Genomic DNA, 15787 nt, shown 5'->3' with positions numbered 1-15787 from the left:
CTGTGTGCCAGGCCCAGGCTCCAGGAGTCCTGTAGTTGGCCTAGGGTTCTGGGATGACACCTTGGGGTCCTGGGGCCCCGTCAGCTGCCCTCAACTGGACTCAGGTGGCCGTGTTTGGAGCACTGACTAACTCACACCCCTACCAGCAGCTTCCTAGCTAGATAGAGTCCTGCCTGGTCCAGTGGATGTCCCATCTCTTACACGAACGGCCCTGAGGGCCCTCAGTGTAGGGCCTGTGGTTTCCCTGCCCCACACTCTGGGGCTTCAGCTGGTGGCCTCGGAGGAGTGGGGCCTCGTTGTCATCCCTGTCCTGGTGCCTGCCGCCTAGAGGATGCAGTCCCGAGTCTGCCAGCCACTACGGGGCCATGAACCATGGTCTCACTCCAGCTGCGCACCCTGAGGCTGGGACTCACTGCGTCTTAAGAAAAGGCACTAAGTTAAGATGATTTTAGCAAAGCCACTCATTTGAGGTGCTTTGGGTCCCCAGAGCTTCAGAAGGTCTGGCTGAAGGAATGGGGCCTTGCTGGTGTTAGGGGCACTGGAGAGAACACAAGTAGGTTCTGCCCAGCCTTACCGGCCAGTACACTCACCACCCCACCTGGTTCTGCTGGTTCCTTGCAGCCAGAGCTCCCCAGGGGCAGGGCCGAGCCTCTCCTGGCTCCCTTCTCCTCAGCCGAGGGCAGGTCTGGGAACCCTGTCCTCTGGTGTCTGGGGCTAGGCCCCATCCTCTGGCCCTCTTCCACTGGGCCCCCTGGTGTCCCTGGGTTGGACCCCACTCTTTCTGCCCCAAGGAGGCAGGGGCTAGCCATGAGGGAAGGCTCACTGGGGCAATCCTGATTCCATAGGCAGTGACCGAGCCTGGGCAGGGCTGGTGGTGGCCAACTTCAGGGGACACCATGGGAAGCCAGCTGTGGCAGCTCTGCTGGGCAAGCAGGGGGAGCTGTGGGAGCTTCAGGTAGCCACAGCTGGTGACCAGCCAATGCTCTCCAGACAGGACAGGCTCTGGGGGCTAGAGCCCAGATGTGTTTCTCTCCCAGGTGGGGGCGGGATGGAAAGAGTCAGCCTTGGGCGGCAGGGAGAACTCAGGCTACAGGACAACCATAGGCCATGGAAGTGAGCCGTTTCCCTCACCCCCCCGCACCTGGGAGGGTACACCTCCTACCCCCTGCCTGGACCTCCAAAGGTGCCCATGACCTTCACAGCTGAGGTCCAGTGTCTCTGCCTGGGCCTCACATGGGAACTGCTCCTGTCTTCTGTCCCCAAGGAGTTCTGGTGGTCTGTCTCTCAGGGGCAAGACAGGTCCAGCAGGGCCCTGGGTCCTGGCTCTCACTGAGACCGGCAGCCCTGGGCTCCACACCCCCTGTGCCCTTTCAGGGCTTCTGAGGGGAGGCAGGCACTGAGGGACTGGTGACTCTGTGAATACATGGGGACCCTGCCTGGTCTCCCCGAAGCCCTGTGTTCATTACCACACCTGGGGCTCAGGGTCCTCAGCTACAGCCTGTCTCACAAAGACCTCAGCCTCCTGCTCCAGGGGTGACCACATGGGTCCAGACCCCTCTCATGCCCTTTTCAGGGGCCACCTGTCGCTTCCAGACCCTTCTCCCTTGGCCCTACCCTGTACTTCTGCTCTCCTGGGATGTCTCCCACTCTGTGCTGCCTCCTGCTCTGTGCTGCATGACTCCTGGGAGATTTCAGGGTCTACCTGGGTAATCCTTGACCCTGACTTCTGTCCCCTCTGTTGCAAGGTCCCATTTTGAGTCCCCCCCCCATATTGTAGGGACCACCCTGTGCCCCACACTCCCAGGATAGAATCTCATTTCCTGCACACCACATGTGAGGGCAGCGGAGGGGACAGCAGTGTGGACAGACCGTGGGGTCCAGGGCATGGGGGAGGGGTGAGACGGGGAGAGTGGATGCTAGGCCGGGTACAGGGGTTGTGAAAGATGGGGGCCCCGGGGGTCCCAGGGCTGGGTCTCCTCGAGCAGACCTCTGGTGGCTAACTAGCAGTGGAGCTTCTCTTGGAGCCTGGCCTTTCTGCCCATCCCACCCTGCTCCTGAGCCCATGTCTCTGCCCTGTGGGTGCCAGTCTCCCCTTGGGGACTCCCAGGTCTGATGCAGAGGGATAAGACTCAGCTGATGTTAAGGGCAGGGTCCCCCACCCAGGATGGGGCCCTAGGGATAGAGAGAGGGGGTGGGGTGGTGAGCTTCCCATGCCCCACCATGGCCCCTACTGCTTGGGCAGAAAGGTCAGCAGGCAGCTGTCAAGGCTCTGGGGACCACCAGCAAGGACACAACAGCTGGTGTCCCCAGCTTTGTGGGGTTCTCTGTGGGGCAGGGCTGGGCTGGGAGCTCCCAGTTTGGAGGCAGAGGAGAGGGACCCAGCTGCGTCCTCAGAGTGACCCCCGGCCATGCCAGGCTGGACAGGGACTTCTGACAGGCCACATCAGGAGGCCGCTGCTGGCGTCCTTGGTGGGGGCATGGCACACGGTGGGTGGAGCTCCAGTACTGAGCCGGGCTACAAGCTTCCCCCCGATCTGTTCCTGGGTGGTGATAAGCCGGTCCCTCCAAGCCCAGAGTACTTGAAAGGGCGGCTACCGCTCTGACACTTTGGGCGCGAGCCCCCCCCACCACGCACCCTTCCCGGCCATCCTGGCTTCAAAGGGGAGTCTCATCCCACAGCTGTCCAGGGTGGGGGGGGGCCCAGGCTGATGAGAATGAGGGGGACGTGGGACAGCCCCACCCGCACAGGACTTGGGTTGGGACAGCCTGGCAGGAGATCAGAGTCTTATCCTGGGGTCATGCCAGGGGACAGGGAAAGGAATGCAGGATATGGGACACAGGAGAGGTGTCAGGAACATGGGACATGCAGTCAGGACACAGGATGGGGACAGCCATGGCCTGGACTCAGAACCCAGAGCTAAGAGCCCACAGGGGATGGCCAGGCTGCCCCTGTTGCTGACGCTGGGTTTTGTGGGGCTTGGAGGATCCTGGCCTTGTGGCAGGGGCTGTGGGAGGCAGGGTGTGATGTGGGGACCCCCATAGGGCCACCCCTGCTTGGGGAGATAGGCCTCCTGGCTGGACTTGATGTCCCAGGAGCCCACGGCGCTTAATAGAGACCTTGCCACATCCAGGGGACCCATGGAAGGGCTTGGCTGGGTGGAGGGGGCAAGGGTGGGACCTGTTGGCCAGGGCGCCCTCTGTGCCCTGTGCTGACCCCACCGTGTACCTAGCCCCACATGGCCACCCTGGCCTGGAAAGCTGGGGCTCAGATGCTCTCCTGGAGGGCTTGGGTGATGTAGAGTCCTTGGTTTGGGGGTTTACTTTTAGGCCTCATGACAGTGTCTCTGGGGAAATATTTGGCCAGGACCATGTCTGGGGATGCTGATGGAGGGCCTGCTGGAGCTCGGAAACCCTTGGTGACCCAAAGGCAGGGCTAGCCTGCAGTGGCCCCGGGGCTGGTGGGATCTATGACAGGACCCCCTCCCCATGGCCATACCTCCAGCCCCCACACTGAGCTCTGAGGGGACTTGGCTTGTGGGAGCAGAGGGCAGGGTCAGGGGGTGAAGGTGGGGTAAAGGAGGGAGCAGAGAGGGTCTACACTCCCCCTACCCGGTGAAGACAAGACAGGACAGGAGCCCCAGGGGAAATGTCCATCCAGCTCTGGTGGCTCTGGGCCCTAGCAGGATGGCCACAGGCCCTGCACAGAGCCCTCACACTGTCCGCCCCACTTACAGATAGGCCTGGTCCCTGTGGCATGAGTATGCAGCCCAGTGGGGGCTTCTGGACCAGCCCCTCACCATGACCCCTGGCACCGCCCCTCAGGCATCCACTCCCCAGCCTGGGACGGGCCCAGGGGCAGCTCTGGCTTCCAGCACTGACAACCCAGCCTTGCCCGCTTGACCCTGTGAAGGTGTGTGCTGTCCCTTTGGAGATTCAGCCCTGTCCTGTCAGCAACCCCAGCCACCACCACCCCCGCCCTGTGTAGCTCTCCACAGCCCTTGCTTTGGCTCAGGGGTCCCTCCAGGCTGGCACCTTGCCCCAGACACTCTGGTCCCTGGACTGCAGCTGTCTGTGCAGGGACCATCAGGACCCTCCATCCCCCCACAGGCCCACAGACTTCGGTGATACCAGGTGGGAGCTGGAACACCTCCCTGGGCCTGAGGGATCCTGAGGGGCAGAGCCCACCTCCCCTGCCCCCTGGGGCTTCTCCTGTGGGGACGACCCTGGGGGCAGCAACCCTTAGCAGTGCTGTCTGGCCTCCCGAACCCACTCGTCTGCTAAGGGGGCCTGGGGCCCTGTGCAGTGGGCTCAGGGGCTCCCCACATATACTTCTATGGGCAGCAGCTGGGTGCAGACCCTGTGGCTGCTGAGGCCCAGTCAGCTGCTAGTGCCCTAGCTGTGTGGCTCTGTGGGAGGGAGCCACTGACCCAGACCTCCTGTGCCCCCGCCCTGGGAATTCCGCTCAGCCCGGGGTGTGGTGGAGGTGGGGGGAGGGGTGGAGACTCAACACAGACTCAGTCTCGGCTTGGGGCAGGGCAAGGAGCAGGCGTGCGGGGTGGGGGATGGGAGGGGGAGGTGGTGGCTCTGCACACGTCTGCCTCTCGGGGTCCCAACTGTTTCTGTTCAGGGAGCCTTGGGTCTGGAGTTTGTCTGGAATGATAAGGCAGTGTGCCTGGGTCGGGTCCAATGGCCAGCACGGCGGCCAGGGGCTTCCTAGGAGTGGCAGCCCAGCAGCCAGGGTCACACGCTGCCCCTTACTTCCTGACCTCAGGCCCCGTCCGTCTGGGCCTGCAGCCTGGAGTTTTACTCCCTCCTCTGGCCGCGCCAAGGCCTCTGTCCCAAGCTGGAGGGGGCATGTGCTCGTCCCCAGAGGCTGTGCCGACCCCTGTCCACACCACCTTCACAGGCCAGGGAGGCCAAGAGCGCAAGTGGGTGAGGACGCCACCAGCTGTTCCATAACCAAGTCTTGGGGGGAGGTGCAAGTGGCCTCCTGAGCACCTCAAGGGTGAGCCATGCCCTGTGTGTGAGGGGGGTGATGCCTCAGGGAGGGGTCCAGATTGGGGCCAGATGTCTCTCCCCATGCACCCCCTCCAGGGGTGGGGGAGGACACACAGAGGGTCTGCAGTAGCCTCAGGTGAGGGAGTGGTGGGGCCTGAGGCTGCCCTGCCCCCCACCACAGCTGTATACCCCACCCCCACTCCCTGTGACAGCCGACAGCTGCTGGGCATCTGGCCTGTGGCCGGCAGGTGGTGACAGCTGCCAACAGCTGGCTGGAGGGAGGGTCAGGCAGGCCTTATCCTGAGCGGAGGGAGGGAGTGGAGCAGTGGGTGGTGGGTTTTCCCCAGGGAGTCCCGGGGAAGGCCAAGCTCCTGTGTTCCTAAAGAGCCCTGCCCTGGTCCTGGAAGGACCCTCACTAAGAGGACAGTGGGGAGCCAGCAGGGGTGCCTTTGCCCTGCTGCCAGGGCTGAGGATCCATCTGCCTCTTGAAGAGCCAGGGGTCCGGGGGCTCCCTGAAGGGAGGGGTAAGGGCCACAGAACCAGGGAGGTGAGAGGAATGGAAGAGGCTGGGCCTTGCAGTGTCCACCCTGAAGGGAGGAGGAGCAGGTGGGCTCCCGTGGCGACCAAGAGTGGGAGCCCGCTTGTGGCGCTGGGCTCCTCTCGGGTCTCCTGGTAAGGGATGGGGGAAGTGAGTTGTACCCAGACTTCCCGGAAAACCACAAGCCTCAGTGGGTGCCTGGAGATATGTGAGACTCTCCCCTGGGACCATCATCCTCACGGCTCCAGGCCCTCCCGGAATCATCCCAGCAGCCCCCCAGGAACCACCCCCTGAGCTGGGGACAGAACCAGAGCTGCCCCCTGCCTGGCGGGGAGCCCCTCTGGGTCATGCCCTGGGCACCTGGTTGGCGGGCCACCTCGCTTTAGGCAGGACCCTGTGAACAAGGGCCCATGAGCTCAGGGTGGTCATGACCCCCTGCCCTCTCTGAGTCCCCTCTGGGAGCCAGCATCTGGCCTCGTCTGGTTCTGACGCTCTGACCGGTGGGCAGGATGGTGGGGGTCCTGGGGTCCCAACCCTACCCACTCCTGGCCCCAGGCTGTAGGGAGCCATGACCCCCGCCTCCCCCACCTGTGTGCCCTGGGCAGCACTGCTCACGACATCGTGTGCCTGGCCGCTACCCCAGGGCTCTGACTCAGCCCTGGGCATGAGGGGCCCAGTTTGGCTGGTGGGCGGGACGGGTCGGGCTCTGCAGAGGCAAATTCCTTCTTCCTTCATAGCTTTTTCCTCTATATTTTCCACTTTCTTCTAAAAGCTGTTCTCCACTGTTCCTTCCTGGAGCCCCTCCAAGACAATCGGCACCCGGCTCCTCCGGGCGGCCACAGAGCTCCTTTGACTGTAGTGGTGGAGCTAAACCCAGTGGCACAGGGAGGGGGATGGTGCCTGAGGCCTCTGCAGGCTGTGCAGGTGGAGCCTGCTGCCGCTCCTGTCCCCCTTCCCAGCTGGGAGCCTGGTGTCTCTGGCTGGAGCACAGATGCGGCCCGCTTGGGTGGGGGTGGCCTTGGGGCTCATACCCATCTCTGTCCATGTCCTGAGTGTGGTTGTCCAGTCAGCGCAGCCTTGTCGAGGCGTTCTGCTACCCTAAGACCACGGGCCCACCTGGGAGATGGGATGGTGGGTGCCCTTGGTTGCCTGTGCCCTCCGCCAAATGTCCCCGTTCTGGCGCCCACTGCTGCACACAGTGGTACTCACTAAATGCGTGGCAGGAGAAGTAGCTTTGGGCCCAGAACGTTGGGGTGTGTGCTGGCAGACAGAGGGTGTCCACCCCCTGCCTACCCTCTGGTGACCCAGGAGGCCTGCCCTGGACAGATGACAGGGCCCCTTCCTTCTGGCCCATCAGGGTGGACGGGTGGTGGGAGGTATCACAGGCCATGGGGGACCTAGGCACAGAGGGGCTGGGGCTGGACAGCCATGAGCCAGGCCTGGTGACAGGAAGTGTCTGCACAGGCGAAGGCACGGAAAGGCCCACAGAGACGTCGTGGCTGATGTCCCTGCATGGACAGTGGTCACTGGAGGGGATGGCGGGCTGCTTAGCCTCGGGCAGGCTCCTGGGTGCCTGTGCTCCCTGAGCCCTTGCAAGCCGGCGGCCGGAGGCTCGCCCACGGGGCCCAGCGAGGGCAGCGGCCGGCCGGGCAGGCCCAGAAGGAGGCACAATCCTCCCTTTGTTCCTGCGGCCGCCTGGAGCCCGGAGGCCAAGAGGAAATGAGGGTGAGCCAGCCAGCAGCCCTCACCCGCCCCACAGGCCCGGCTGCCAGGGCCCGGTGGACGCCAGGGCTGGGCTCCACAAGGAGCTGGAAGGACCGCCCACCCCACCGCCCTCGGGCCTGGCCCAGTGGGGTGTCTGTGGGGGGCCTGGGAGCCTGGTCTCTCCACCCTCGCCAGCCCCAGGTCTCGGCAACCCATGCCCTGCCCGGCCAACCGGCTCTGAGTGCACTCTCCTCCTCCTCTTCCCTCCTGGCCCACCCCAGGCACAGGTGGTTGGTGTGGCTGAGGGTGGAGAAGGCAAGGGTCCCTTCAGGGGTGAGCAGAGGGGTCTGCTGTCTATCCCAGCTCAGCCAGGCTTGTTCCCCTGCCCATGGAATGGGGTGACCCCAGCTCCAAGGGGCCGAACCTCTGGCAGATACTGGCCCCGTCAGGGGCAGTCTGGGGCCAATGATGGATGGGCACGTGGGCACATGTGGGTCCGTGGGCTTTGAATATGTATGCATGTGTACTGGTGTGCGTGGGGCTTCAGCCCTGGGTATCCCCTCGCTCAGCAGCCCCCTTCACACCACCCCTGCTGGCAGCTTCTCCCCAGGGGTCTCAGCAGAGCTGTGAGGACGTCTGGTGTCTGTCCTGAGATGTGTTTTAGCCTTTGCCTGCATCTGTGCAGAGGCTGAAAGGTGACCCAGAGCCCCCCTGTTGCGCCGTGATCCTTCTTATCTGTCCTGGGAAGGGCAGACTCTGCCCAGCAGGGCCCAGCTTTGATCCTCACAGGCTGAAATCACCACCATGCTGGACAGCCTGGCAGGCTGGGGGCCTCAGTAGGGGCTGGCCAGAACTGGAGCCCTGGCCAGTGGCCCCACCCTGGGGCAGGCCCCACTGCCCCGGCACCCACCCTCAGGCCTCAGGGTGGGTTCTGGGCCCCCCAGGATGGCCTGGGGTGTCTGAAGTCTGCCCAGAAGTGGGGAGGCCCTGGGGGGCTGGAAGGCCTGTCCCAGGGCAGGGCAGGGGGCAGTGCAGGATACCCTGCTCAGGGAGGGCAGGGAGCAGCAACACCCCCCACACCTGCTGCAGTTCCCTCCATCCAACATCAGACTTGAACACACACCCATGACTGCTTCTCCCAAAACAGCAGTACCAAGGCTCGGGGTTCCCTGTGCACCAGGGGGAGAATCTTCAGGGCAAGGAGGAGGGGCTCTGAGGCCTGGGTCCCTGTGGATGTGTGTTAGAGGGCCTGGGCTGAGGTGCTGACAGCTGCTGGCGAGCCTGGAGCTCAGACTACGTGGCTTGCCTCCCCCATGACCAAGAAGGTGCCAGGCTCAGCCTGGCCTCGCCCTGGCTCTCCCAACTATGGAGTCATTCAACATCCCCCCGGTCTCCTACCGGCCTTGGGAGCTTGCCCAGATGGATGGGGGTCTCAGGGCTGGGGTCCTGGCCCACTGCCCCTCCCCTGGCCTCCTGCAGCAGAGGGGACACAGGCCCAAACCATGTTCATGGCAGCTGGAGCTGTGTCCCCACGGCTGGGCTGAATTCCTGTGGCCTTCAGCCCCCCGCCTTTTGCTCAGGCACCCAGAGCTTGTCCAGGAGGCTGTCAGAGCTGAACTATATTCCTGGCCTACCCCTCTGTCCCAGTCTGATGCCCCCCCACCCAGCGATGACCCCCCCACCCCCCGTGATGCCCTGTCCACGGCTGGGACAGGAGGACGGGGATACTGCACACTCAGAGAAAAGGAGCATGTCCTCCATTTCGGCAGAACTGCCCTCCACTGCGGATGGTCCCACAGGATGTCCCCGGTTTCCTCTCGAGGTGGGGAGTGGCAGACGTCCCTCTGGTGGGATCGGATGGTATACAGCAATACACCATGAAACAGGATAAAAAAAACCTCACCAATTCGGGATGCCTGGGTGGCTCAGTGGGTTAAACTTCTGCCTTCGGCTCAGGTCATGATCTCAAGAGTCCTGGGATCAAGCCCTGCATTGGGCTCTCTGCTTAGCAGGGAGCCTGCTTCCCACCCCCCTCTGCCTGTCTTTCTGCCTACTTGTGATCTCTCTCTCTGTGAAATGAATAAATAAAATCTCAAAAAACAAAACAAAACAAAAACACCTCGCCAAGTGGGACCTGGCAGGCCCAGGCTGCAGAGTGTGGGACTCTGGATCTCAGGCTGTGAGTTCAAGTCCCATGTTGGGTGTAGAGATTACTGTAAAAAAAATAAACTCTCTTAAAAAAATATATTGCCAAAAGGATGTGTACCAGGCTGGAATGGTGAGCAGTGACAGCCACAGGCTGCCCCAGTGGGAGATGCTGTCACCAGGGGTCACCTGTGGTCACGTGTCCTGGCGTGCAGCCCTGGGCCCCTGAGTCGGGGGGAGAGAGCAACGGACCAGCTCTGAATCTGGGCCTGGAGGGGGGTCACTGGGGTCCGGCAGGGAATCCTCAGCTCAGGTGGGTGTCTCATGGTCACTGGCCTCCCCAGCTCACCTCCAGGTGACTCGTCCTGCTTTGAGGGCCAGATTGTAGTTTGTTCATGTCCTCGAGGGAGGCAGGGAAGTGGCTGGAGGTGTGGTCCCTGTGGCAGGGACCTGCCTCTGTACCCCAGCACCTTGCACAAGGGACCACAGGGACCAGCATGTGAGTCTGTGGCTGGGGTTGGGGCTCCTGTCCAGGCAGATGGGAGCCGAGTCCCCTAGCAGAGTGTCAGGGACAGCAGGCTGGGCAACACGCCCGCCCAACTCCTTCTTTGAGACCAGAGTTCCATAAGTGAGCATTGGTGTAGACAGCCTGGTGGGGGACTGGGAGTGGCTGGGGTCAAGGCAGAGCCCACTGTGTGTCCCAGGGAAGCCTCTCCCAGAGCCCAGGCAGTGCTGGCCACTGAACTTTCCAAGGGCCACCATCATCTGCTAGATCCACAAACACGCTCAGAGCGCCATGGGACCCCTGCCCCCCAGAGGCTCTCGGAGCTGCCAAGCGGGCAGTAGCTGTGCTGAGCAAACACCACAGATCGGCAGTTCTCCCCAGGGGAAGTTGCTGCAGGGGCCCAGCCCCTTGGCCTTGGGGCTATCCTCCTACTGGAAGGACCCCAGTGCTGGCCCTCAGCACCTGGGGGAGGGGAGCAGAAAGCAGCTCCCTGGCTCAGTCGTGAGGCTCTGACAGCCACAGCCCAGGGGTCCAGGGTCACAGCCTTGGGGGTGTCCTTGGAGGCAATGGCATCTGTCAGGAGCTGTAGGGCAGCTGGCCTGGCTGCCTGGGGTCAAGCTTCCTGTGCTTGGGGGCCGTGTCTGGCTGAGGGCCAGGGCCCCGGGCCCAGGGCCACTCAGGGTTTGAGCCCTGGCTTCGGCTGCTGGGTGAGCATGAGGGCGCTGCATGGGGCAGGCCCGTAGACCTTGGTGGGTGTCTCAGAGCCCTGACTGGCCTGGTGTGTTGGTGGGGGTCTACAGGCGGGGGCTGCAGGCGGGACCACCCTGGCGGGGCGCAGGGCATGGCCGATGTGGTCCCTGAGCCAGGGCGCCGGCCTCATGTGCAGGGGCGTCGGGTTGTCTCCGTGCGGCGAGCAAGCAGGAACGGTTCTGGGCTCACGTTACACTTTCCACTGGAAAAACAGCCCCATTCTCAACATTGGCTCCGAGGTTTTAAAAAACTGCACATATATCCAGTTTCCAGACGAGCGCTCCCCAAGTGAACTGGGTTGTTCCTGCCGGGCTTGCCGAGGACGGGCGCCTGGCCCAGCTGCAGCGACAGGCTGGGGCCGAGGGGGGCCGGCAGAGGGCCAGGCAGGCAGTGCTGATCTGCTGCTATGGGGTAGCCTGGCCGAGGGGCCTGGATGGACACAGGGCCCTGGCCCAGGGTCAGGGAACAGGAGGGTGAGGCATGGTGGCCATCTCTCTGTCATGTTGGGCCACGGCCAGATGCACCCCAGAGCTGCTGACTCCTGCACGCGACTCCACGTCCTGTATGTGCAACACGCTCGGCTGCCTCTGGACGCACAGCCCAGACGGGGCCCTGCAGCTGGAAGGAAGGGACCAGGTGCAAACCCAATCTTCCGTGCTGCGGGGTCCCAAGGTAGTAGCTGGCTCTTGGGCTGTGTCACCTGGAGTCACAGCTGCATGTGTGGAGGGGACTGGTTGTGCACGGGTGTGAGTGTGCACCACACACACGTATGTATCTGAGTGTGCACGTATAGGGGTACCTTTCTTCCCTCACACTCAGGGATCAGGGCAGGGCTCGGGTCCCTCGCACCTCCAAAACACGGAGACCAGGTCTCCAGGGAGGATTCAGGGGTCCAGGTTCCTCTGACCTGTTGGCCCCCAGGGTGGGGTGGCCATGCTGGGCCCTAGAGGGCAGGCTCTTAGCTGGCCTCAGCATCTCCAGGGGTGGCAGCATGGGGGGCATGAGTCTGCTACCCCATCCCCAAGTATCCCCACGCCAGGCGCCCCCAGGCTGGGAGTGAAGGCCCCGAGACTCCCTCCAGCTGGTCTGTTTTCCTTGGAAGGCACGGAACATTCTTGTTGCGGCGTGGCTGACATGCAGGAGGACAGAAGTGCCCACTGGGTAAACCCAGACCCCTACCCCAGCCGTGTTCCCAGCATCACAGAAGGCTCTTTCTGAGGCCAGAAACATCTGGAAACTCTTCCAAGGACCGGATTCAAGCTTTTTGCACTTGGAAGCCAGGCAGCCCAGAGGAGGGTGGGGACGCAGGCGGCCTGGAGGCTGGGGCCACCCCTGCTGCCCGTGCCGCCTGTGTGAGGAGATGGGGCATCTTGGCTCCTGGGGGAGGCGCTTCTGAGGCAGGAGCTGGACATGGTTTGGGAAGGTGCTGGCCCATTTCACAGACGGGGCCAGAGGCCCGTCACTTAGTGCTGGGGGGGAGCTGATGTTCCTTCTTTTTAAACCCGGTCTTGGCCCATGTCTCCTGTGAAGGGGGAGATCCTACAGAGGATCCTAGAAGCATCGGTGACCGCAGTTCCTCCCCAAAGGTGGGAGGCCACTCGAGGAGCTCACAGTGACCCTGGCCCCAAGGTCGTTTGCCAAGAAACATCCGTGCTTCCCCTCGCGGGGGACATGACTCTTGTCAGTTTATGCCCAGTAAGTGTGCACAGCAGGAAGAAAACAAGCCTCAGAGGCCAGGAGGCCCCCCCGCCCACCCCCCCACCGCCGCCAGTGCTCCGTCTGGGCTCCCAAACTACCCGCCCCAGGGCTTGGCTCTGAAAAGTCCTGAGGCAAATTGTTTTTCTGCCAAACTTCAGTTTAAGATGTAGAAAGGCAGACACCAGAAGCAGGAAAAGTGAAAACAGAAAGGAGGCTTTCCTCGGAGAAGGATGGTCTCAAAGGGGTGCAGGAGCCAGCCACCTGCCTGGGGGACACAAAGCAGGAGATCCTCTGGCACTCAGGAGGGCCCTCACCTGGGATGTCCTGCTCATTCTACCACACAGGACCAAGTCAGGACCTGTCACCCAGGGCCAGGAACAGGACCAGCTGCCCACGATGACCGTGGCCCTCCCTTCCCAGCCCCAGTACTACTCCCCTCCCTCTCTCCCTCCCTCCACCCCTGCACACACGCGCGCACACATGTACCTACACGGATCCCTCCATCCACCCAGGTGTGGCGCTGCCCTGCTCACGGGGTCTTTACAGCCTGTGAGGTTGGGGAGGACGGAGTCCTGGGGGTCCACGGGTGGGACGGGGTTTGCTGAGAGGGTCCTGTGCCATGTCTAGATGCCAAGGGCAATGGAGAGCCTTACCCCAAAGGGCCAGCCAAGGTAGAGTGCCAGGGCTCTGTCCTCATTCCGCACTCGGTGGAGTTCGGAGTGGCGCTGTGCCTCAGTTTCCCCAATTCTGCCGCCACGAGGCTGCCCTTGCAATCCCCACGTCCTGCTGAGTCCAGTGCCCTTCGTCATGTCTGGATCCTCAGAGGACGCTGGGTCAGTCGTCCCTTCTGCAGGGGCTGGAGCCACCCCAGTGAGGCAAAGCCTGGTTGCCCGGCACCCATCCATCCCCCCACTGTGGAGAGCTGGGGAGGGGGATCCCCTGTCTTTGCTCATGGATCTGGTGGCCCTGTGCCCACTTACTCCCAGCGCAGCTCTGCACTGCCTGTCCCCTGTGTTCTCACTGACTGCCCCCCACCCTGTGTTCTGTGCAGAGTGTCCCTTATTCCCCCAGGCCCCAGCCGGAGCTGCTCTCCCCAGAGTCTAGGCTGCACCTCCGTGTCTCCATGTGGCAAAATAACATTTCCTGAAAATGAGTTTATGAGGTTTCCTGAAGGTTGTAACTGTCATTACCAAATTCTTTCTGCCCCTCCTGTGCTTCCGCAGCTGGTGATTTCCCGTCTTCTCTGAGCTGTTTCTGCCCCTCTCTGTGCAGCCCTGCACCTGTCTTCGGAGGACACAGACAGACTGCAGGGGCCAGAGTGACACGTGAAGGGCCCCGAGGTCAGATGCAGAGTGATCCCCACTATGCTGGATGCAGCCCTACCCGCCCCCCTCCCCCACCGACTCCGGCTGGCCTGTGCCTGCAGCTTCTGGGGGCCTCGCCCCATTCACATGTCAGCAAGAGCCGGAGACTCCGGAGAGGGGTCCAGGGCTGCTGTGGGGTCTGTAGACACCAACCCCTCTGCCCACTCCCTAGGCAGTGCCTGCTGCTGACTCTGTTGGGTGCCGGGGAGGGGCGCATGTCTGTAGGGTATAGAGCTGAACCTGGAGAGCTCCCCCTGCAGCCCCAGGAGGCCTGAGGAGGGGAACCTGAGACCAGCACCCTCAGGATGTGGCCACAGCTGCCTGATTTACCCTGAGCTGCATACGGTAAGCCCTGCTGTGGCCACCCAGCATGTCTGTGAGGCAGGGGACAGCATCCCTGAGCATGCTCTGTATTCCTCAGGCCGGGCAGGCTCTTCGAAAGCAATTTTCCAAGTAGTGTTGGTGTTGACTACATACAGTTATTTCCTTGTTGGGAAAATGAGGAACACCCCTGCAGCCCTGCTCCCACCCCTGCAGGAAACCACCGAGGCACCTGGGATCCGCCAGCCCGGTCCAGCACCTCCCACCCACTCGGTGCCACCCTGAGCGTGCTGGACCTGCTGTCCCACTCCTGGGCTCTGGAAGGCAGCAGGGTACCTCCAGACCCTGCCTCCATGCCCATCCGACTCCCAGGCTGTGAGTGCGGCCAGCCACGTGTCCACGAGCCTGGCGGGCAGAGCAGAGGCCCCCAGAGGCATGTGGGCCCTGCAGCCCTCTCCCCAAAGTTCTCTTTGAAAGACAGAGGCAGCTTCACCCAGATTTCTGATCACCCTGGGACATGTTGGAAAAGTCTTAGGGCACCTGGGAGCTCAGTCAGTGAAACATCTGACCCTTGGTTTCACCTCAGGTCATGATCTTGGGATCTGAGATCAAGCCCCACGTCAGGCTCTGTGCTCTGTGGGGAATCTGCTTGAGATTCTCTCTCTCCCTCTGCCACCCGCCCCCCCCCCAACTTGCACACTCTCGTTTGCTCTCTTAAATAAATAAATCTTAAAAGAAAAACAAAAACAGAAGCAAAAGACCTGTGCCATGGAGATCAGAGTAACCTCAACTGGGGCTCCCAGGGGCTCAGGAGGACAACGGACTCCTGCAACCCTTGCAGGGGTGTTGTCTGGACAGGAGTTGCTCACTCTGGCTCTCCTAAAGCTAGAGTCTGCACAAGAGGCCAGGATATTCCCCGGAGAGAACCTTCCTGCGTCTCAGCTACATACCTGGAAACCCACTGAGAAAAAGGGACACTCAAGTCGCTGCCCTCCCACACCCGCACACACGTTTGTAAACACACGTTGTCAGTGAGGGCCGCTGGGCTCGTGGCTCGTGTGTGTGGCCTGCAGCGCCCTGGGAGGACATGGGTGCAGGTCACCATCTAGAACACCTGCTTTGGCTACAAGGAAGCATCTGATGAGGCTGGAGGAGAATCATTCCCCTTGAGAAGCATGCCCATGGTTGTGACTCGAGAACGTGGAGTGAGAGCATACGGTGTTTGCATGTGCAGCTCACACAGTAATGGCAAGGAAGGGCGCTGTGCGACTCTGCTGTATGTGTGAGAGTTGGGGAGAAGGGCTCAGCTCGGCTTGGAGAGCCTGGGGACACCCCACGAGGGAACAGCCCGGCATCCTGGCCTCTGAGCACCTGTCTTGTGGGATAGCCCCATCCCTCTCCCAGGGTGACCCGTGATTCCTGGGACACAGCCTCCCTGGCTGTGCAGATGTCTGTGGGGGCAGCCATCCCCCTTGGGGCCTCCACTTTCCATCTGGAAGGCCTCCAGAATCTGCGGGTCTGGAGACAGGGTGCACATAAGGAGTCAGGGACACCTGCCCCCTACCGCCATGCAAGTCCCCAGTCCATGGTTCCCTTAAGTGGAACACAAAATTGGTGTAGACTCAGATTTACCACCTAAGAATTTTAGGAATTTCCTCCCCTCTGAAAAGAAAATGCCTTCCAAACCTCCCTCCATGTCCACGATTGTGGGGGTGTGAAAGACTTCTGTGCTCTTGAGGGTCCACTTTGATGACTTGCATGGCC

Source organism: Mustela lutreola, chromosome 1 (assembly GCF_030435805.1).
Source record: "Mustela lutreola isolate mMusLut2 chromosome 1, mMusLut2.pri, whole genome shotgun sequence".
Classification (NCBI taxonomy): Eukaryota; Metazoa; Chordata; class Mammalia; order Carnivora; family Mustelidae; genus Mustela; species Mustela lutreola.
This window is presented reverse-complemented; position numbering follows the sequence as displayed.